The sequence below is a fragment of the Nomia melanderi genome, chromosome 2 (assembly GCF_051020985.1).
Source record: "Nomia melanderi isolate GNS246 chromosome 2, iyNomMela1, whole genome shotgun sequence".
NCBI classification, from domain to species: Eukaryota; Metazoa; Arthropoda; class Insecta; order Hymenoptera; family Halictidae; genus Nomia; species Nomia melanderi.
Genome location: NC_135000.1, coordinates 19,498,712 through 19,523,588, shown reverse-complemented (window position 1 = coordinate 19,523,588; position 24,877 = coordinate 19,498,712). Strand labels below are relative to the sequence as shown.

General features: G+C 38.2%; 1 protein-coding gene across 2 annotated transcripts in view; it reads left to right on the top strand.

Moving 5' to 3' along the window:
- The window catches only part of cv-c (RhoGTPase activating protein), a 408,937-nt gene that overhangs the window by 92,937 nt on the left and 291,123 nt on the right, over positions 1–24,877 (top strand). The gene's annotated exons all lie outside the window — the stretch shown is intronic.

The following is a 24,877-nucleotide window of genomic DNA, read 5'->3' as shown; positions in this document are numbered from 1 at the left end:
TATGGCCCGTTCGGCTTCAATGTGCTTTCGCGGAAAGTGTTATGGACCATTCTGCCGCGACGTAATTTCTGCTCCATTGCGCCCGTGCACGCCGGATCCGGTGAGTCAATGAACGAGTAAAATGTGGACTATTCTTGAACTTGTTCCCTTCGGCTCGCGAATTTCGTTTGACCGCTTCTACGTCAGGAAATGCTTTACTTTACTGCTGAAGCGAGATTTATTGGACAATCGACTACGTCATTTACAGCGTTTGTGTTTCGAGATGTACAGGGTGTCCGGAAACGAACTTGGCGTTCGTTCAAATTGATGTTTGCATTGTGGTAGAGTACGTGCTTCGGGGTTGATGCGTATTGAATATTTGATTTGTAATTTAGTCGTTAAGTTGAGATTGATATTATTGGATAGTTTGTTGGGATATTCTTAGGTACTGATAGTTTGTCATACTGTTCATGTTTGAATGAACATTTAATTTGCGCATTCAAAGCTTAAACATATTTCTGTTCTGTAGTGACTAAATTAAATGAACCCTAGATAAAGTGTTAGTTTCTCCAGTATGGAAGTTTTAATGAAATAATCGTACAACTTTATCTTCTCCACTCTATAATCACGTGGCTAATCACAAATACCATAAATACCTATCATATATTTTATTTCTCACTACATCACTCGGCTTATCATACTTTCAGAAACAACCTCAAATTCCCTTCATTACAAACATCTTCGATCTGCAACCACTCCTATCTTCAAACGTTTGTTCAAAACGCAGTCACATTCACAATAGAATCCCATCCTCACGTTCTAAAGAAATAACCGGCAAAATATCGTCTGCGTCACATATTCAACGATGGAGAACAATAAAATCTCTACGAACACGAGCCATCCTGCCCGAAGGAAGCGTCCAATGGAACCATAGGGTACGTCACGGAACGGGGACATCAAAATAGTTAAATAAGTCGTTGGATTCCTTTGAAATCGGCACGCGAGGCCAGTAGCCGACATTCTTTTTGCCATCCCGCGAAGACAAGCCTCTCCGTTGGCGAACAGGACCGTATGATTTCTCTGGTACCGAGGCAGGGAGTTCTTGCCAGGAGCCAAGAAACGACAAGTTGCCGTATTAGGGCAGGCAGCGGCGCTACCGTCATCAATAGAATTCCCAATGAGCTCATTGAGAGTCCCGTCGCAATTGGCCGGTTATGAAACCGTCGGGTTTGTCGCTGACTGCGGCCGTCGCGTGTCTACCGATCGATGAATTCCGATTCGCGGGAGGGAAGAAAATGAAGTAAAAAAAAAAAATATATATATATATATAAAGGAAAGAAAGAAAATGAACGATCGACGCGGGCAGTTTCTCCCGTTGAATGGCCGCCGGACCGATCTCCTCTTAGAGGATGGGTCCGTCCGACGGGGAAAATGCTCGAATGATTCGATGAATTTCTTTCCGCAATGGATGACAGACGTTTCCTGCGTGGTAGCTTTCATGTTCCTCGTAGAAAGTAATAAAGGGTAGAGAGAGTTCGTTTAGCGATGTAAACTTGGAGTAGTGTCAATGGTAATTAAATCGAGCCTTTGAGCATCTGAAGCGATACGTGTAATCTTTCGATGGGAAGCTTTGATCTTATAATTAGATACCCGGTTCAACTGTGTTTGATAAACAAGGTATTATCGATCGATGATGACCGGCTACGGCTAACAACGGAATGAAAAGTTTCGTAGGTAGTTTGGGTTTGATGAGGGTAGATGTGTACGAGGATGTTAACAGGGAAGCTAGAAGTAACGTTTATACATTAGAGAACTATCTAAGTTAATGATATGTTGTATCGTTGATTTATTGAATTATTATGAATCGATGTTTCTATCCGCACGAATGAAAATTCTGTCTTCCATTCGAAACGAAACGAAAGAAGGATCGTGACACGCGTGCGCAAGTATAACTGCGGAGGCAGATAGATTTTCTTTTTTATCGACACGTGTTATTGACAACGGTAGCTGACGAGGAACGGTATGAAATGAAAATTTGTATTGAACAGTGTTAAATGAAGTCGACTGTACTATGGACAGGTAATGTACATATAAATGTGCTGTATCGAGAATATAAATCTTCGTTTTAATGTTTCCGTGCATTAGAATATATAAGCTAAATGGAAATATGTTTGTCTGTGTAATAGAAAAATAAGGAAAATCAAGAAATAATGAAATTGCTGAAAGAGAAAATGAGAAAATGAGAGGAACTCTAAAAATAACGTTCGTTTGTATTTGAATTTAGTTGTTCCATTTCAAAATTGCACTCTTCATTATATCTTCATACGTGTAACGAATATTATGAATAATCCATGAATACAGTGTCTCCAATTTCGATCGGAAGAAAGTCACACTTAAATTCGCTTATTCGCTGAAGGCAGTCAATAGGAACACGACGACATCGGAAGCAGGTGCAGAAAAATACAGTCGAATTACGTGAATTGCATCATCGAACCTCCGTCATCTTTATAATTTCGAACCCTTGTATCACGTATGCGGATGTACGTGACCGGCAGATTCCTTTCTTCCTTTCTTCTAGGACGAACGACGACAACGTGGTTGACTTCTAATTTACTCGATTCGACTCCTGAGGACGTGGATCACAGATAAATTTCTATCAACTTTTTTAAACGGGCCTGGAATTTAATTCGCTCCGTAATGATGTACTTGTTCTCTATAAGATCCATTGACTTTTTTATATATCGTCATTCCCACCGTGTTCTAAAGGAAATGTATTACAAGACAGAAGTGAACTCATTATTTTCTCTTGGCCATACTTTTCAAAATATATTATAAATGCTAAATTCTTATAAAATTAGATGTTTACTCTGAACCGTATATTCCAAGTTGCTTGAATTGCAACATTGAACACCCCAATGGTAATTTGAAGAGACTATTCTATCTTTTAAGCGTTCTGTTACAATTTACACCTGATTATTAAGTTTAACTTAATTTTGTGCCAAACAGAAACAAAATAGCTTCGATAGCCTAATAGTTAAGAAGATCACAGAATTACACGCGCAATAATTTCTATAAACACATTAACATTAGCTTTTATCCAGGCTTTTATAATTAGTTTCCATTAAATACTTCACTCATATGCAGAAGACTTTGTATCTACCAAAAGCATCAAATGCAATTGTGATCTCAAACATTCGCCTGAAAATTTCTCAACACATACTATTTATCTAGTACTGGCAGAAGATTCTACATAAAAAATCTATCATTTGCGTTTGCTTCCACTCAATACTTACAATTTACATTTGCCATGCTCACGACCCATTATCGTTAAGTTTCTCGCTGTCCTCAAGTCTAATCATCGTCAAGTTCGCAGCATAGGGGCTCGACTGATCTAGCCCCGTCAACGATATAGAAAACGGGGGAGGACGATAAGCGAGCGCGCGAAATATCGGTGGTTTATCGTGATGCATACGCCGGCTCGTAAATTCAGTTTTCAGCGGGTGTCTCGGTCGGTAATGTTTATTTATGAGGCGGTCTACAGGGACGTCCAAGTCGTCCGGAATCGTGACCATATCGTTACGACATTTTCAGGGGAACGCGCGCCGCGTCTGTCCCGAATACACGAATATTTCGGTGCCCCTTTTTCGCTAAATAATTATCGGTGTTCCCGAGGTGCTTGCATAATCCGCTCGATGATTATTCGATGATTCAATCCACACCGCGGCGCGGCGGGCGGTTTAATGCTGCACTGCGATAACTTCTCCGCTGCATTTATTAAGCCGATGAGTCAGATCGTTTAAATGGGCGCCGTTTTAAAGTTGTTCGGTTTCGGCCGCGAATCGCCGACAATTGCCTGTTCCGAGGATTTTTCGAACGGCGCGACGCTGCACTGTCACGCTCAACCGCATGATATCACGGCGCCGTGGTTGGCCACGAATCGCTCGGATATTAGCCGCAGAACGACGATTACCATAATTGTACCGTAATTCGACGGTTTAAGTTAATCGAGCTTGGACTCTCGGCTGCTCGTCTGCGGAGGCTACAGTTTGTTAGACTGCATTTCACAGTCACTTTCCGTGGAAGGATAAATTAATTTCTGAAGTACTTCGTATTCAATTGTTGTGAGGTTAAGCTGGAGCAGAGTGATCTTAACTTTGTGTTATGAAACGAAAGTGAATTTTACTTTCGATTTTCTGGTGAATATTCTGTATTTTAGAATGGAAAATTTAATTCGAGATGTTAGGTTTGAAAGGGGTTTGTCTAAGGGAGAATTTCATTCAATTTCATGTGTTAGACACTTCAATTCTGAGGACATCTGAGAAGATTAAAGTTCCTTTTTTAAGCAACTCTGAATCGGTGTACGAAAATTACGATTCCTACCGATTTTACCTCTGCTAATCAAACTCCTTAGCTGAAATTCTAAAATTGCGAAGCGAGGAACCTTCTAATTCTACCGAATGACAGAAACATGGACCAAGCTTTTAAGCTGCATTCACTCTTAACTCGATTAATCGATCGAGTCGTTTAAAAATGAATTTTCTCGTATAAAATTTACATTTTCGAAGCGTACTTAATTTTCTTCAAACTTCAACATTTAACTTTTATAATAAATACAGACATGCAGCAAGCATAAATTTTCTTTCTCTTGTCGCAAGTTATTACCAATGAAATAACTCTAATCAACGTAACTGTAAAAAAAATCATAGAACAAGAGATCGACCTACATACATGTCCATTTTAATTATTTTTTAAAAATATTGCCATTTTCTTCAGCATGGAACCCAAACAAAACATGTTACAATTCTCGTGTTATTGTCTGTTCAAAAAACAAAATAGCAATTTCTCCGAGGGATCTTAAACAGAAGACAAACCCATACATCAAAATAAAACGACCTCACTCTTCGTCCTTCCAGTAGCATGACGGCTATATCTGTGTTCAAAACTGGATCGTAAGTCTCTGTCTCGGTCCTCGGCTCCGGTCTGAACACCCCCTAAGACCCTGTCATCCCATGAAAGACGACGTTGTCGTTGTTTTCGGTCGAACAGTTCGGGACACGAACCCCACGGTCCTATAGAACGCATAAAAATGGCAATAAAATTCTGTATCTCAGACCCGGGCATCTTGCGCAGCTGATAATATCGCGAGTTCGGGATCGGCGAACCATCGAAATTTACCACCGGCGAGTTACACTGTAAAATCGTGAAGGGGGAACGACGAGGTGGATCTCGCCGGGACGGTAGAGTGGTGGCCGCGCCACGGGGACCGTAGAATATCGCCATTATTCGCTTTTCCTCTGGTTGTTCTCGCTGTTGCCTCGCATTATTTATCGTTCCTTGGCGTATTGTCTCGTGCGAGGGTTCGACCGTTTGTTTCGATTCTGCTTGTACGCGCCTCCTATTCGAACCGTGCTCCTCGGGCAGCGAGTGGGCAATCGTGTTGATGCGGTCACGGTAATTGTCCGCGCCCTTTGGGATCCTCGAGGTCCTGATTGCGATGATATACTATTAGGTCTTCCGGAAATAAAGTACGGATTTGCTTGGCTCTGAGTATTGTGAAATGGTGTGTGTTATAGTTTTCGTGAAATGTTGGAGATAATAAATAGGATTTTTATTGAGGGGAGAAATTTATTAATCGGTTGTGTAATAAAGCAGTGAAAAAGAGTTCTTATAAATGAATAAAAGTTGCACCTTTTTTTATTTGCATACACTGTTTCTTTGGGGGTGTTAGCAATCACCATTCTTTGCAAAAATGCTTAAATAAATGCTTAAGAAATTATCTATAATTTCTCAAATCGTAGATTTAATAGAAGAAAAGTAACACTTAGTATTATCATTGACAGTAACAATGATCAGTTGCCAAACCTAAACTCATTTTATGAGACACGATCGTACCAATGTATTCATTGGTGCATACATTACAATCGAAATTCAGAATCTCATTAAACGTGTCTGCGCAATTGTACCAGAGCACTCCATAAATTAGGCATTGCCAGTGCCTGATACTTCCAATATTAATTCCCAGCAACGTATCTGGCGATAGTGCACGCGAGAGCAATAAGCCACGCCGCAAGAAGTCTCAATCGTTCTATAATAGGAAGGTGCATGAAAATTCAAGCAGCGCCGACGGCGAGCAGTGACGTAACGGACACCGGTGTTCAACAATAGCGAGCAACCGTGGAACAAGGGGTTAAAGAATCATCGGCTGTTTCTCAATAGTCCGCAGACTTTCTAGGCTCGGTTTCCCACGGTTTTCATGAGCCTGCGATATATTTGTCAGTCCAGACGGTAAGTTTCACGCCGGCCACGAGACAGCGACCAGGATAATAACGCACGTGGGATTTCCGCCGTGGATTCCGCGCGAATTATCCACGTCAGTTTCGTGTACCGGCGACGGGGCCCTGGGTGAAGAAGGTAAGTAGTCCGACAGCTACCACGGCGTCCACTGGGAATAGGAAATCAGCAGCTGCGATTTCATTTAGAATCCTCAGAACGCCTGTGCGCCGTACGCTGAGAACATTCGATCGATTTTCCTTAAAAATCAAAGAACTGTCGATAGAATTAATACAAAGCAACGAATTTTTCTTCTATTTTCGTTAAAGCTGAAATGTAGGATAACGAAACAATACGTGAAAAGCATGGTGAATAGAGTTTCACCTCGAAAAAATTGATGAAAATTAATGTCTTTCAAGGTAGAGTGTAATTTGAGTGTGATTTGATATCACTGTGACAGAGTTGTAGATTAGAGTCATAAAATGAATTTTTCTGTGATAGCAGTAGAAATATATTCTTTTTATAAAAACCTCGGTGACAATGTTTTGAATTGTTTAAATTAATGAACAGTTAAATGTGCTCTATATTTGAGGAACGAGTTCTTGTTATTTGGAGTAGTATCTGTGAATTTGCATTACTTTGATTTCCGAGGGTCCTTCCAGCAGCAAATGCGAAATACACGGGGAATTAGTCAAATTTTTATTAAAATTTCGACATGCTTCTTTTCAACGACGATATTAAGTTTTACGTTTGCCCAGTCAGGTCGCATTCGTACGTTTAACAGCATAATCTCGTGTTCGTTGTCCAGCTTCTAATTAACCTCGTAGAACAGAAAAACTCGGCGGCCGGGAGTTTCCCTCGCGCAAGAATAAGGAACGAGCTCCGCTTCTTCGTCGAACAAAGTGAACATAATTAATCGCGCCGTGCCGCTTTACACGCCCTCCGTATTAAAAACTGCCGCCCCGTGCCGTTTCAACCGCGTGATTTACGGAACAAAGTTAACTTCACGGTTTCCGGGCCCCATCCTCGTAACCCCGGAAGAAATGAAAGAAGATGGCCTATTTATCCGACGCCAGCGTGCGCCTTTTAATTATGGAAATTGGTATTAGCGCGTGGAGAAATAATGACCTAATTTTTAAACGGCCCACCTTTCGCCCCATTAGTATATACATTACTTACGTTCTCGTCTTCATCTTTTCATCATTAAAACGTCGAGATTTACTCGGGAAAGCTAATTGACAATTTGTCTCGCGCGAACGTGTATCTTTTCGAACTACTGGCTCGATGCTTCATTTTTCGATTTTGAAACCAACAGAGTACACCAGTAAACGGAGAATTTTGGAAACAAATGAAATTCTAGTTGTCGAAACAGAAGTTTCATATTTTTTTAGTGGAATAGTTAGATACTCGCAGGGATGTTCAATTAATTATAATTAAAGAATTATTAAAAGAATGAGAAGAATGTGTACAATTATTTTCATCAGTTTATAGAATATTTGAAATGGAAGTTTGTAATATTGTCGCTAGTTCAATATCATCAATTTCGTTTAATTGCCTCGCAAAATTGGTTCGATCTCTCAGGACCAACGACTGTTTCGATCTTCTCCAGGAAAGCCATTAGATCCTTATCGGAACGAATCCGAACGAAATCGCGCGAATAGCATTCACGAGAATCGCAAAACAAGAAAATTTACTTTCTACTGAATTAGTGGCTCGCCGTGTACTTGAAGAGCGAGTTAAAGGAACGTTCGAATAAGGAAATTCGCCTATCGAAACTTTCCTATTCCTCGTTATTGTCCTTCTTTGGCAATGCCCGACGATCCTTACTGTCAGCGTGAATCGCCGGACAGGACACTTAAAGCGACCAAATTATCCTGTAAAGCTGGTACTACTGATATTTATACGCTCAGAGTGTCCCATTCTAATTTACAAATGGACGTATTTTAGAAAACGATTTAATATAGAAATACAGTCACAGAAAACCCACTTTGCAAGTTCCCCTCTTCTGAAAATATCACATTGCTACATACTCTAAAATTATTCATAGAAATCTGTGTTATACATATTTGCATGAAATGTGATGCGTTCCTATGTATAAATGTTACATGCATTTTAAAATACACAATAAAAATAGAGCAGCTAACATGTATGGAAGAAGATGATACACTTTTTAATTTCATCTTTATCCCTTCACATTTCTGTACCAATGCAATACCCACATTTTTTTCCACTTTAATTTGTAAATTATCAATTCTCCTATATTTTTACTATACTTTAAGTAATCTCAATCATCCTATAATTGAAAATAATAAATTGATTTGCCATAATGTAAAATCCAGAAAGTAGATATCGAGACGCAGTCAACAGGTAATTACATTCTGTAAACTACCAAAACAATTTACATCAACGAGAAGCAAAAACGGGATTTATCAGAAGACAAATCGAACGATATCGCGAAAAAAGACGATGTAAGTAGTGCGTAATAAGTAGTGCGTTAAAAAAGAAAATGCGGGAGAACAGTTCTTGCCCGGCGATCCCGTCCTGGGCGTTCATTACACTCTATTTTGCGAGTATCTCGCTTGTTATCAGCTGATCGACGGATGGAACAAGGGTTTAAGCGTATGGGGAATAAATTCTCGAAGCAGCTGATAACGGGGATCGTTCGAGTTTATCTAGGCGCGAGGATTCGCGCTTTATCTGCGCGTAAAATTCGAGATTGGCGTCGATTCTATCTTCTCCTGCGGGTATTATTACACGCGACGAGTTAATTACAATGTTTAACCGGTACTTTCACCTCGCGCGAACCCCGAGGCCGCGCGTGCTTAGATCAATCGATCGGTCATCGATTACGCCTATTCTTGTGGCTCTCAACTCGGATTTGTCGCCTTGAATGACAAATGATAGGACACCGGAGGTTCCAACAAATTCTGACTCTCATTAAAAATCAGTTTTCAGCTACAATCGTAGATGGGGCGCATAGCATTTGAGTCTTTTACTTTGAAAGTGATTTAAATTTATTAAAAGAAAATGTTCGAAGAATAAATCGACAACGTAGAATTACAACTACTATAACTGTTAACTTGTGTTTCTTAAATAATGGACTTAAGCTATTTTTAAAATAAACGGCTCGTTTAAAGTAGCTAGACTCTAATTAAAAATCAATTTTCATCTGTAGTCGCGAATGAAGCACGGGGTACTTAAAATATCTGGACACTAATTAAAAATCAATTTTCATCTGTAGTCGCAAATGAGGCACGGGGTACCGAAAATATCTGGACACTAATTAAAAATCAATTTTTGCCTGCAACCGCAAATGAGGTGCGACTAATAAATATTCAATTTTCGAGTACAGTGAAGCTTCGAGTAAATATTTATAGTTCCGTTGGTAATAATATGAATTTATTGAATATACGAAGATACCATACACAAATAATTTGAATCCTGTTGATCGAAATTTGTACAGATACTTCTTTTATGAAATTCATGCTTATCTCTCTATGTATATATCAATCGCTGTTCTCGAGCTTCCAAAACATTATATAATTTTGTTTTTACATTATTACGTATCAATACCATTTAAAATACAATACTAGTATCCAGATAGTTTACACCATAACTCAACCCTTATAAACAGAACTATGAACCGTCAAACACATCCACACGCGACGTCGCATTAAAAACTTAAATGCCAAAAACAGAGAGGTGCAGAGAGATTAAATAGAAGAAATTACGTTGTTTCAATATCGAATACAGAATTCATTGTCGCATATCGTACATTCATTCCACATTTACCCAGTAGACTTAACGCCAAGTATTGATCAAAAGATTAATTCAATCCTGCATAAGTAGCCGATGAGGAACGCTGCTCGAATGACGAATGCAACTTTTATACCTCATTATAGTAACTCGATTATTCCGTTTCCTCTCGGGACGTTGCTCGAGCCGGCGTTTTCCATTCGTTTCCATTAATAGTGACAACTCGATGAAAATATAACCCGGTAATCAAGTCGGCGATCGAGCCGACGCACTGCTCCGCCGGTGACTGGCGAATCTCGCAGATTTTTCTCGCCGCGCGGACGTTATCGAACCGCCTAGAGCACCGTTAGAACGATTAACGAACCACTGCCGGACGCTGCATTGGGCTCGCACGAAAGTATTAATCACACAGGCGATCGCCGACCGAGAATAATCGTGCCATTATTTACGATGAGCACGTTGGAACCAGTTTAACTTCACGGTTACGCGAATGATGGACGCGCTCCAGATTGGCCGGCCTTTTGGAATCCCACTTTCGTTTGCAGATGCCCGAACTGCTCCTTTCTTTCCTTCTCGTTCATTTCTCTCTTTCTCTTCTTCTTTTCTTTTTCTTTCTCTTTTCGCTTCTTCTTCTTTTTTCTTTTTTCTTTTTTCGCTTTTTGCTCGATTTACGTAATTCCCCGGCCGCGTTCCATTCTGATTTTTATCGTGGATTAATCGGACCCCCCCGATCAGTTGCGTCACCCGCGCGTTGGGAATCGATCGTGTGGGTCCGATCGTTGCGTGAATCGTCCGTGTTTCGGATTCGGCAATGATCGTCGATGGACGTTGAAACAACTCGAAATTTGCTACCGCCAGTCGTTTTAGACCCGACAGTTGATCCAGTTTTCTTTTACATCCTTCATTTGCTTCGTGTTTGTAAATTCGTTCTTTTATTTTGCGGAGGAATGAAATTGTGAATGTCGGTGTGAGTAAAAAATTATATTCTGTCGGGTTTATGGGAAACTGAAATCTGATATTTATCTGCTGTGCTCAGTGTTACTACGGATTCTAAACGAAACAAGTCTTATTAATGTTCATTGAATTCTTTGTTGTTCTGAATACTAAACGATCATATTCGCGATATCGCCATAAAATTTATAGTTCATTGATCGTATTTCATCCATGTTTATAGGCTGTTATTGTTCGGCAAATTAGAAACTCAGTTTCTGAATAAGGGAAGAACAAATTTGTCGCTAGTAATCTTAGTCATTGACACGACGTAACATTTGTAAATAGAAAACAAAAGGAGCGAGAAAAGTTTTAATGCACAAAACACTCAATTAATCTTTCTTAGATCCCAAAAAAATGTTTTCGCGTCTCAGACATGTCGCTCTATAAAGGATCAAGGAAAACGAAAAATGTATTTACAGGAAAAATTCAGATAATCGTGTGTAAAACGTGAATGAAAAAAAAACGTTCAAGACTATTATACACGAGCATAATTACGTTGATATTATAATGATTTTGAAATGAGTGAAGGTTTTAACGATCTCCAAACAAGTGTTAATAACTTTCAACAGAATCAAGGCGATATTATGAAATTTTGAGATCCGGATCAATTTTTTCGATCGGCCTGAATTAATTAGCAGTCAATGTCAATTACTCCGGGGTTTACTAAAAATAATCCCGCGAAAAGAAACACCTATCTCCGGCAGCAGCGTCGAGAAGAAACGAAAAAAAAGAGGAGACGATTGGCATTTTTGCACGATAATGTCAGATATAAATGTATAATAACTCCGACGTGCTTTATTCCGTTGGTTTCTTTGTTCTTTCCTTTTTTAAGCGCGGTGGGCGAACCAGTTCCATATTTCCGCGCCCACACGAGACATTTCACGTTGCGAAAGGAAATTATTGAGATCGATCTGCGTGAGAATTCCATGGTGGTTGGCCGGGGAAGGTCTACGTGGGTGGCTCCACCAAAATTTTCTTTGCGTGGGAAAAAAATGGAAATGTAATTAGTGACGGGTATTAAACTGTCATTGTGGAAATTTCTGTTTCAAGAACGTAGAATAATCGAATTCACGACACTTAGAAGAATGTCAATATAATGTTACACTAAGGCAATTTATATTGACAATGCGCATACAATTAAAACTTCCAGGTTAATGAAAGTGACAAGAATTGAATAAATTGAAGCAATGACTTATTATTCTTATACAATGTAATTCAATACTTAACAGATAAAAGAAAGTTTATTTGTTTCAATCTTAATGCAATCTTCGATGTAATGAATTCATGCTTATTATAAAACACATAAGAAAGAATCTTCCCTTGTGCGATTTCCGCTATGGTTAACCGTTCACCACTAAGTTTCTTTTTGAATAACACATTGATCACTAAGTTTCTTTCTGAATAACACATTGATCCATTAAGCATCGCGGAACAGCTTCGATTCGAATGCAATGCCGTCCTGGAAATAAAAATGGGCGCGCGGAATTCTATTAAACCCGATTTAAATTACGAATCGCCCGAACCGTCGGCCAATAATTAATAAACGCTGAAGGGAAGGGTGAAGGAAAGGTTTAATCACCGGTTGCTGGCCGATTCGAGTTCGCCGGCACTTCCGAAAGCGACACCGAAACGCTCGTTCCCGGTTACTTTCACTACCGTTCGAGGGAATTTTCAGCGGCTGATATAATTGGATTCGTGACGGTGTACCCCGCTAATCGGCCGATTTTACGGGGCGTTCTTCTGGGAATCAATTTACGCGGCTTCTGGGTCACCACTTTCAATCGTTTTCATGGAAAACGACCGTTCTAATCTCATACAGTTTCCCCCGTGATCAATACCGCGCACGCGTTGCCGCCCCCTCGACTCATCCCTCTCTGAACGCTGTCACTGTGCACGCGGAAGCGTCGATCCTCGAACTTTCTATCTCCGCGGATGGAATAGAAAGTGGTTTTTTACGCGAGGAGATGGGATACAGTTTGTTCGATGATGGATAAATGGGGAGGTAAACGTCTCTTTTGTTTTCTTTTTCATTAGTCTCCGCATATGAATGGCTCACTTGTCAAATTGCTTAACTCCATAAAACAAAAAGTGGAGAAAAGTGATGCAATGGCTATACGATGATTGTCAAAATTTCTCTTTAAATAGACAATTAAATTATCATTGTAGAACGTATTTTACTTCGTTATTATAGGTGTAGCTTTAATCTAAAGGATATGTAAAATGTATAAAATAGTATAATTTCGAAGTAATTTTTATTATTACTACAAGTTTTGAAGAGGCAATAGAATTTTTGTTATTTCGTGATATCACACTGAATAATAAGGAAATATGTAGTTTTGTAATTTATTTCGGAACTAACCATAGTTACATTATTTTTAACACTAGAACTACCGTATCAGTCAAAATGATTGGTTTTTTATTTCGCTAATTATTGATATCTTAAAAGCATTGAATATTCGAAATGATCTTGAAAATATAGTTTCACTTGAATACTATTATGAATGTCTGAAGAAATTGAAAATAATCTTTATAGGGATTATACGTCAATTGTATTAAATGCTCGGTAGTTTTAGTTAATCATTTTATACCGGCAATAGAAGTTACACATGTATTCTAAGTGTGTTTTTATTGCGAAGGTTTAATATTCGCAAGCTTGAACTTTAGTTTAGTTTAATGTCTTTGTCACGTTTCTGTGACGCTATTTGTATTCGAATGAATGAAAATGTTTTGCTTAACATAATCAGGACAACTTGATCCATCGATCCGTCATTGGTGGGTTATTGCTTGATTCTTGTGCCTGGCAATGTGACTCATACGTGGGTCACTGCGAGAAAAACAGTCAGAGGAACAACGCGAACTGTCACGATGAGGAAAGAGTTTCATGTAACCTTATTCTCGGAAATTAAAACATACTCTATTGTTCTTCAACATCATGGTATAAAATGAAAATTGTTTCAATAGAAAGTAGACAGATTTGTAGGATCTTCAAAATTTTCATCCTTCTCCACGTTATTCATTCATCATTTCTCTTCTCGGGACATTTCGCAGTACTGCAAAATAATCATTCGTATTGATTTTATTAATTTACAAAATTTCAACTTACACTGAGTATTTGTTATTATTTTATAATTTGCTTTGTTTTGCTAACAGATTTTTGAAAACAGTTTCTGTTTTTGAGCTAGATTCACTGTGAAAATAAATGGTCACCCTATAGTGGTGCCGCGGCAAAGTAGGAGATAAAATAGCTCCCAGATTACCGAATTAACTGATCGGATAAACGAGGTGAGTAATTTGTACGCGGATTACGGCTTCCAGTTTGGGAACGATCTATACACACGCGTCTATCCCGACTACTCGGCTTCCACGCGAACACATCGAGTGATTAACCAAGCCGCGTTAAGGTAAGGCTAGATTGATAGATTAACCCGGCTACCCATAAATGTGTTCATGGTAGATCGTTGGCGGAAGTTTAACCGTGAACCCTGTGCTAAATGGCGAGTCAATTAGAAACAGAAACGATTGAATCGGCTATCCTACCTGGCGGCCCTTGAATCTTTGTTTCTTTTGCGACATTATGGTTCTATTAACTGTTAACACGTTCTCCACCAGCATCACACATTTGTTACTACTGCGACCTCGCATGGTATTTGCGTAAGGGACATGAAACTGATTCTATCGGTATAATTATTTGGAACTATTATTTTTGCAATGTTTGAAACAATGATTATTCTTTATTACACTTTTTTAGTATTTACGAACAGAATACTTAATGGTGTATTATAATTATAAAAAATGTCATTGAAATATATTTTGATAGCGAGTTTAAAATTATATTTATTGCTTATTATATATATATATTTATTAACGATATCTTACTATTACCGAATGATTGAACTTTTCTAAATCTATTATTTAATTTCATATGAATTCCTTACAGTTCCAGTAGATTTAATTATTCTGTATTTGTCAAAATCGTTTCTAACAAGTAGACTTTATTGGAACTCGCAATTCTGGTTCTGCGAAATTTAGTTTTTTAAAAATTTATTATTTGTCACATGTTTGATTACTGAATTACATCCTAAAACATTGGATAGTACATTTATTGTAAGCAATAATCATTGTTAATGTTTTCTCGTTATACCGCGATTTGAACGTCAACTTCTTAGGACTTGTGGATTCACCACTGTATAGCCATTTCCTTGTCACTGTGAACGCATCTTAAACCATTTACTCTTTTCTGCTAGAAGGCTATCAGCAACCCGGGCAGACCATCAGTGACTGACTAACCAGACAGTGCGGCTCTGTGCGTGTTCTAGTCATCGTCGCGATGATGCCGATCCTCTGGGTGCACACGTGATCTCAATTTAAGTGTGTTTCTGGATTCGTTGTTTTCTCCGTGGAACGTTTTTATAAATACTGGAAAAGTGTTTTGTACACTGAAACGTTTCATCTTATAAGTTCACGCAGCGGTAAATCAATCAGAAATATGAAATTATAATTATAAAATACATTTTTTAATAATTACAAGTTTTTCAATTGACTCTAATCAATCCTATTTATTTTTTATTATACGAATACGCAATCAAAATAAAGAAAAATGGGAAAATTAATTTGAAAACAATTTCAATTACGCGTTCTTAAAGTTGAAGCTACTAATCCTATTGATTCAGTTTACATAGTTCCTTTTATGCAAGATTTTAGAGATGTATATTAAATCGTCGTTTCGATTATTATCGCATTTTGATGATTAGACGAAAACTGTTTTTCATCGAGTTTCTGCGAGGCTCCTTGCCGATGACGCGCTCATCAACGTAGGTGTAATTCTATCGCGTGACCAAATCGTGATTTCCTCCGGTGAAAGTGTTCGATGTTGTCCATGTGGCCAGACATGATGTCACCGAGTTAAAGCTCGATTTTTATTCGACGGAAATCTTAGCCTTCCGAAGCTAGTGGGGATAAACAAATTGTTTTCTGTCTTTGACGAACGAAGAAATGCGTTTCTTATCTTAATCCCCTGATCGCAGTTACGATAAAGTATAATTTTATAGTCAAGAAGCGGGGCACAAAGGAACACGCGAGAGTGTACGCACAGCCTTGCATAATTTTGCACCTGTTACCTTTATCGTCACGAGACTGACGTAATATTACGTTCGTGGAGAAATACGCTGCAGAATTCCGCATATCGTACATATTTAAAATATCTGAGAAACATTGAAATTCCTCTTACTAATCTGTACACAATTACTATTAAAAAATCTATAAAAACAAGCCTAAACGAACACAGCGATCGTCTTCCTCAAAATATAATCTATTTTCATATGCACAAAATTCGATGAATATATTTGTTACATTGAGTTGCCTTGAAAACATAAATAATCTTTCAAAAAGTGTCTGCATAAGCGTGATTCCTACAAATGATATAAGATAGTCAGGTATAAACACTCAAATAAAAAATTCTTGAATCCTATTTTTAACATAATCATTGCAGTAACATTAAAAAAAAGTTTTCCAGTATCTTTTTTAATTCATATTAGCTCTTAATCAAAGAAAAAGGTTCCCATTTGATATCCTTAATTGGAACAATACGTTTCAACCTTCAAGCATGCGAAACTAATTCCAGTTTAACGAAAGGAATATTGTTTAGTTATTCTACGTTTTCTAAGAGTACTGTCTACTAGCTCGCTAGTTTATCGGCGAGTGCAAGCACCGCGATTTTTCCTAGTAAAAAGCATCAACAGAAATCTCGTATTGATGCCCAATCGGTGTCACCGGGTAATCCTTGAGCAGCGATCGTGCGTGCACACTCGATCGTGGCACGCACTCGCGTCTTGATCGTCGAAGATCACGCTGCTGTATGCCTTCGGTTCCTCCGTAACCTATACGCGGGCACGAGTATCGATCGGTGACTATTCCGAGTGTTTGTTCGATTATGATTGAGTTGTAATATCGCCTCGAAGACAATGGTACCAGTCACCGGGAACAACAAGTGGGAACTTTCTAGTGTCAGATTGTAGGATATCTCGGGTGAGTAACTCGATCAATGCGAAAAAGTGACTTTGGTGATTTAGTGACTCTTTACGTTACCGTTGTTCCTTTATCGAGACAGCTGTTTCTGCGATGAAGCAACATTTCGGGACGCGGTGAACTATTGCGCTTGGCATCTTTGACGGTTTAGTAACGTTCGTGTAATCGCAATAGAAGATATACAGGACGATTCACAATAAGTTTTCCTTGAATTTGATGCAATTTTTGTAATGCAATTCTGCTTTTAAAGCAACCGAGTTGAAAAGTTTGTATGATAATACGTACACGTCTCGTGAAATGATTGATACACTTTTAATTCGTTGCTTTAAGGAACGTGTTGCAGAAATACAGCTGTCACGAATGAATGTTGAATGATAGCATCGAAATTTTAAGTATTTTGTGAAATTGTCTTTTTCTTTTTTAATTGTTAGTGCGTGAATTCGTTCTAAAATATTGAATTGTATTCAGTTTCTCGTTAAAGTTAAAAGAACCGCCCGGTGAAAATAAGTAATATGGCGGTATACAGCCAGTTTCAAAATTTCTGAGATTGACATTCTATTGATAGATTTGCTTGTAGTTTATATATAGAGTATACTGGCATGAAATATGTCTGTGAATGAGGTATATCTAAATATTTTATGACATTCCACTGAATTTAACTTATCCACTAATCTAAAATACCTATGGATTATTTGAATAGTTTAGAAATATCAATGTAATATAAAGATATCAATAAAACATAGAAACCTCGTAAACCAAGGCATAAAGAATTAATGTGTACTACATATTCACATGTACAATTCACGTTTCTTAGAACGTACACGTACTAAGAAAAGACAGACATGATTCGAGCGATTTTTGTTAATTTTTCACGGATAATGAACAGTCTACAGCGGTACATCTCGAAAGCGATTAATCAAAGCGACGATTAAAGTGCTTCGCGTGACAAGAATCCCAATGGCGTAGAAGATGTCCATGGTAATCGCGGATAAAACAGGTGTCGAGTCGTAGATTCTCACGATGGATTTCCACGGACCGAGCCGTTCCGAGCGGTGTCCGGGCAACTACGAAATCGATTATCGAGCAGATGGTAGATTCATTAATAATAAATTCCTCGCCGACGAGGAGACGTGGTAGTTTCGTGAAATTCTCGTGGGATAGAATCGGACCTTCGAACTCGGATAGATCGACGAAGCAGTTTAGAAGTTCGAAGTTGATCGCGTGGAAGCTCCTCGAGCGACGGTTCCGTTAAGGCGAATTTAATGAACGCGGCATGACGCGAGGACAAACCTGGACGAACCGGGGGCCTATAATTTAGGCGCCGAATGAATCAACGAAATCGGCCGGTTCGCGCGACACCGGCTTGACACCGTTTTCCATCGCGGTGGCCCCGGCGATGCGCGAAGAAATCGTTCGACGGAAAGGCCTGAACACTTACGCCCCGGTTTAATGAGCGGGAATAATTCATTGGGAAGGAACGAGCGACGTAATGGTGTTGCAGATGCTGCGCGTGATAACGAGACCTCGTAATGATTAGAGTGACAAGAGAAATGGGCAATTACGAAAGCCGCGCATGCGGGACGCCTCTGTTTAGCTGAAAACCGAGTTTGTACCAATACCGACTACCGGAATATTCGCGTGAGTGATGATCCGTTTGATTCATTTTATGAACGGAATATGCCGGCTGGTGAGCTCACTCGTGTTTTGCGAGCTGCAGGACAAGGAAACATGTAAATGATTGGATTGTCAGTGTTGATCACGGTACGGTGCTACCGGTAGCGTTGATTGTTTAACTGTTACGCGGATAATGCTGCGTTACCTTTGATCTGTCACTGTGTTCTCTGAATTAATTGGTTAGGGACTATTTGGAGAAGCTATATTATCTTCTATATTCTATACTTGATAGCTTATAATATTGTGACACTAATTTTTTTCAAAACCTGTAAACAGAGAAACATATTCTTTTACTAGTTAAGTAAAAAGGAATGTTCATAAGAATTGTTGTTAACCTGATATCAAGTTTCTATATGGTTGATGAAGATTGAGCGAGAACTGATGATCTTTTTACTCAAAACAGATCCACGTATTGTTTCATTGTTACTAAGTTCGTCGAACCTTGATGGTAACACTGTAATACGAGTGTCATTGTTAAGGACCGTCCGGAATCTTTGGAAGAGGGTAAACTTTGGAAATAATATTTGGATTCATAATAAACAGAATGTAGATATAAGACTTTCTTTCCTGAACTTTTATTTCTAATCTGTGCAAGGAAAACTGAACCGACGCGTTTAATGCTGATCATTGCTCACCGTCTCTGGGAACGAGCATTTAACGAGTTCACGATGCATCGAGCGTGATCGAGGCGACACTTTCGCGTATGATTAATGTCAGCCGTCAACCCGTATGCATCAAAAATATCTATCGTCCTCCCGGATAGACGTGATCGTCGATCCTTCAAGAACAGCACCTCCGGTCCGGTTCTCGATGCGTCGTTAATCGTGCTGAAGCGCGCTCATGGAAGGTTTCACGGCCAATTAAAGGTGAGCATCGGTTTAACCGCGGTTCAGTTCAGACGCGGTTGTCGCGGAGGCGAGCGACATAAATCTCGTCCTTCGTGGTTCCAGTTTCTCGAAAGGAGTGAGAGGTGTTCGCCGATCCTCTCCTTTCGTTACCCGGCGTCCGTGCTTTGCCCGACTTATCTATTCATCGGTCCGCTCGATTTTCGAGTCGTTCCCCGAAACTTGGGAATTTAACACTACCGATAATAATAACCAAACCGCGAAGCTTTAAGCAAATTCAATTTCTTTTTTTAAATATAGCTAGGAAAATGAAATTAAAATATTAAATGGTTTTTAGTAAGAAAACTATTATAAAAAGCTCTGCGTTCTGGATATTTTATAGTGTTGTGCTTTCGTACTTTCGTACATTTCAATTCCCCGTAAGTACATATAGACCACAGTCTATTAATAGCTTTCTTTTCAGTGCAGAGGAATTACTTTGAATAGTTCTTTTCCTCTTTTATCTCGGAATATTGGTTTACATTATAATAACTTGTATTTTCTATCATTTGTGTCTTTGAAAGGGAACTAAAGGGAAATTGATCGTTCACTTTGACTTTGCTTTTGTTACGTTCCTGGAGTATTTAAGAAATAAGAAGTTATTTAAATGAGAGAAACATAGTTTTAATTGTTAGATAGAGTATTTAACATACCTGGTATATGATGAAGTTATTATTAGATTTACATCTAAAATCTAACTATCCTACAACATTTCATCTTTATAATTTTAAAATTCATTTTTCAATAATATTCCTTGAAAAATAACAACACTGACGAATTTCTTCTCAAAGAAGTAAGAACGACAATTTTTCTGTATATTTCCTCGTGTTGGAATATAAACGCAGATACGGTGTCAAGCATTATAATTTGCGAATATTATATTAAGAAACAACGTAAGAAACGAAGCGAAAAAGTGGTTAACTATTTGATTCACGAATTTAATGACGTGTCCGGAAGAGCAGTAAAACTTGTTTTTTTTCTCACTTGTCTGAGAATCGGTTTTGTGCTATCGAGAAAAGGTCGTCCCCGTTGCAGCGATTCTTTAGTTTTCTGCCGCGCCTCGCCAAGTGCGCGTCGGTAGCGACTTCCTATTAATTCGATTAATCGAATCAGACCGTTGAATCGTGACTGTGGTACGATCTTCTTCTGTTACATCAATCGTTACGTGTGGTTTACTGCCGGACACTATCAGTGTTTCTCTCAATTCCTCTCGCCGGACGAAATTACGATCGCAATAAATTTTTTGATGGAACTGAACGATTGCAAACAGTCAAATGTTTACTGTTCGGAATGTGATTTTTGCATCGCGGTGAGTAATAATATATTCAATCGTATTCACCGGCTTTAGTTGTTACTTTTAAGGTTATTTTACGACTTAATTGCCGAGGCAGTCGTAAAACCCGGAAAATGAGTTTAATACTTGTTGCAAAGCCATGTAAAACGTTTCGACGAAGTTTTGCAATTCCCGGGAAAGAATTATGAACGCTTTTGTTGCACGGAATGGGCCCACTTTGAGTCGTCAATCATAGAGAGAAACGGCTATGATACCGGTTACCAGTTTTTACCGGGAAATTGCAACCATGTTGACAATGTCGCTGTTCCGATCCGGTACGCGTATTTGTCAACTTGGGGAATTTATCTTTCGTTATAAATTTAATGTAATTCGCACTTGCATACCTGCGACCTGACAGCATTAAATTATTACATGTACGTGCACCGAGTGTGTGATTGATAATACATATTGAACGATGTAAAGTGAAAACTTTATTCGCATTTCGGTTGTTAAAGCAGGATTCAAGTATTCAACTGTTTATTGTAAATGCTTCGTAGTTAATTTACTGTATGATTAATTTAATGGCTGAAGTACAGAGTTCGTTAGTAATAATGTTTGCTGCAGCATAACATTCTGATACATAACGGTAAATGAATTGCATGTTTCTATAGATTGCTAATTAACTTCAAACACTGTGAATTATAAACTATAAATTATAAAGACTACAATTGTGAACAAAAATTGATTGATACTTTGAACTTCGGCATTACAGTTACATTTTAAATAATAAACCATTCCAATTATCCTGTATTCTGATCATTTAATTTTGTTACACAGAAACATTAATGTCAAATATTATTTATGAATAATGCGAATATCACTTTCATTAAATTTCCATGAGTGATTAACTATTGGATAGGTGATGAAGGAATTTTAGAACCGCATAAATACCATCACAAACAAAACCATTAAGTAACTTAGTATAAATCTGTATAGTTTAAAATCAGCGGTCGGCGCAGAGATTCATTAAGGCAATTAAAAGGGCCAAATTCTTGCCAGTTAACGTCACATATATTTAACGCTCGTGCCCGGCTTCCAACAGTTTTCGTTCTCTGCTATGTAACAATTTAACGGACCAACGATAAATCAAAATTAACCAATTCAAAGGAACCTCGACACACATCTGGGCATAGAACGCTTTATTTCACGTCAGTTGTGTTTTTAAATTACTCTCATATTTCAAAATCAAATTGTAGTCTCGGATTATTCGTCTACAATCGAATTTGTTTTTACTTTGTCCGGTGATATATGCGAGTTCACGAACTGTGCACACATTATTCTTCTATCCGACAGACGTTTCCAATCGAAATATATCTGTAATTAATTACATCTGTATCTAATCTGTAATGATATATCTGTAATTCTTATTTGAATTATAAATCGGTTCTTTTTCTGCGAACGTTTGATACGAATAGCTACAGATAAATTTAGAAATAGAATCTTGGAAAGATATTAATTTTTTTATTAATGTGTATAGCTCTTTCTAGTTCTTTTGTGTGTTTTCATTCTTCTTAATTTTTATAATTTATATCAGTATTATATTTATTAGTATTTATCATATTTTAAATTATACGATTGACACATTTTTCCTATTCTCCACTTTTTAAAATTTTTATCAAAAGGAATGGTTGAAATGGAAGATGTTATTCTATTATTATTATTAAGTTATCAAAAATTCAATATTATAATTTTCCCTGAGAAAATCATAACACAAACACAAAGTCCATTAAATTCTTGTTTCATAATATCCAGACGAACTCGTGGTGAGTTCGCGTGGAATGTATCGAATCCAAATATTATTCAGTCCGCGTTAATGAAAGGAAAATATTATTTTCAGGTTACGAATATTTATTCTTCATTTTAAATTTCTTTCTGCGACGAGTACATAATTTTCTCTTTTGCCGAAAAATTATTACTAAGAAGGTAATTTCTCTAAGTTTAATTAGCGAAAATTATAATAAGAAAATTAACATACAAAAATATCAGAGGAATTCACGAAACCCATTTAAAATTACTGATTAATAATTTCTGAAATCATGAAAATCATTTCATATGAAACTCTTAAATCAATTTTCTCAAAATCTCACTAAATCTACCCTTCCAGTTTCTATTATAAACTAATGACTTTGAATGCTCGTATTTTCTAGTATCAGCTCTAATCGGGTACATCATGTTCTTCCTAAAAAACCATTTTTCTAATTTCCACATAGTCCATTAAACCAGGTGAATGAATTAAAACTCACCATCAATATAAAACCGCCTATTATTTATTATTTAAGCCTATGTAATTCCATTTTGTCAGCACAACGTTATTAAATCGGCTGCAACGTTGTCAAACATCCGATACATCTAGACGGGGTAACTTTTTGCCGTCGGTCTTCAGTTTGGGGGGTCGAATTGTTGTTTGATCGGCCACGGTCGCGGGGTAAACGCTTATTGCTCTGCTTCGGTGATTTTATCTTCGCCATCGGGAGCACCTCGGCGTTCCCGAAGAGGTTTTATATCCCGGCGATGAAACGGCCGGCCTTGATTCATCGATAGCCAAACCGTAAGAGCCACGAGGATGAGACGGGATCCTTGATCTCCCCGTAAAAAGTCACACGGGCTGACGAGCCATCGAAGAGACTCGGCGAACAATCCCCCATGTTTCATCGTTTGCGAGTGTCCCCGGCCAGTATCCCCTTAATTTGAGGAAAGTGGATTTACTCGCGGGGAGCCGACGATAAAGGGAAAAAATATGGACCGCTAACTTTGGATTCGAAGGATAATAAACTTATTACAGTTTACACCGAGGATCGAGTTTTATTCAAATGATTCTTCGCATAAAATGTTCGTTTTATTCGCCACATTCAGTGTTACTTCATTTTAGAATTCTTTTTTCGTAATAGCTTCTTCCAAAACTAAATTATTTTATTTAGTATTCAGGTGTTTAGGCATTTCTAATATTTCCCATTTCTCGCATTCGCAGTTTTCAAAAAAGGTTATTAGGAATTATTATCTCTTTTAGTTGATACTTCAAATAGGTATGCGATATCAGTTTACTCTAAAACTTATTGTATTCTACGCAAGAAGATAAAACACTTCTATTTCCTTGAATTCTCTTACAAACTGGAACATTTTAAACTCTACAACACTTACACAGGAAATTGCAATAATATTAAATACTATTAAATAATTTTTATATTCATAAAAGAAGCACACCTGAACAAAACAGTGCAACAAAAACGATGGTCCTTGATAACCAGCTAACTGCGTTTGACGCGTATACTTATTTACGCATACTTATTTACGCGTACAATTATTTCAACGATAAATTATTTATTATTTGAAATAAACACATGATTCTTCATCTCGCTTTAGCTTCTGGTTAGAATATACTATAGGTGCATTTGGCTTGCATTAGATGAGTATACACTTCATTATTCGATTCCATTGCGGACGTTATCAGAGATTTCTAAAATAAAATTCCACTGTTAACAGGTTAAACGTAATTTAAAGGAAAAAGATATTTCCCAAACATCCTCTAAACCGTCGCATCGCTGACATTGATTTATAAACGCACAGCACTCCTTTTATCGTTCGAATTCGTGTTGCTTGTGTCGCGAGGTATCCGATGACTTCAAAGGCATCGATCGGTACCGTTTCTTTTTTCGTTGATCCGGCCACGCTGGCCGCAGCGAAACAATATTCCACGAACGTACTGTGGAAAACAATGATTTATTCGCGTCCAGGCTTTGTTCCATACGTGACACGGTGTTCCGTGTGAAAGTTCTTTTAACGAGGGACATTGTTCTACCCGAGGCGTCGGCAGCTAAAACGCTCGAAGCATGCACCACGGCGTCCGCGGCTTTTAAACGATAAGATACCGTTTACCATACGTGCACGCGGACGCGTCTCATATATGCAGCGGGGAACACGTGGTGTGACCCATTAATACGCACCGCGGGCTCGCCCGTCGCTGCAT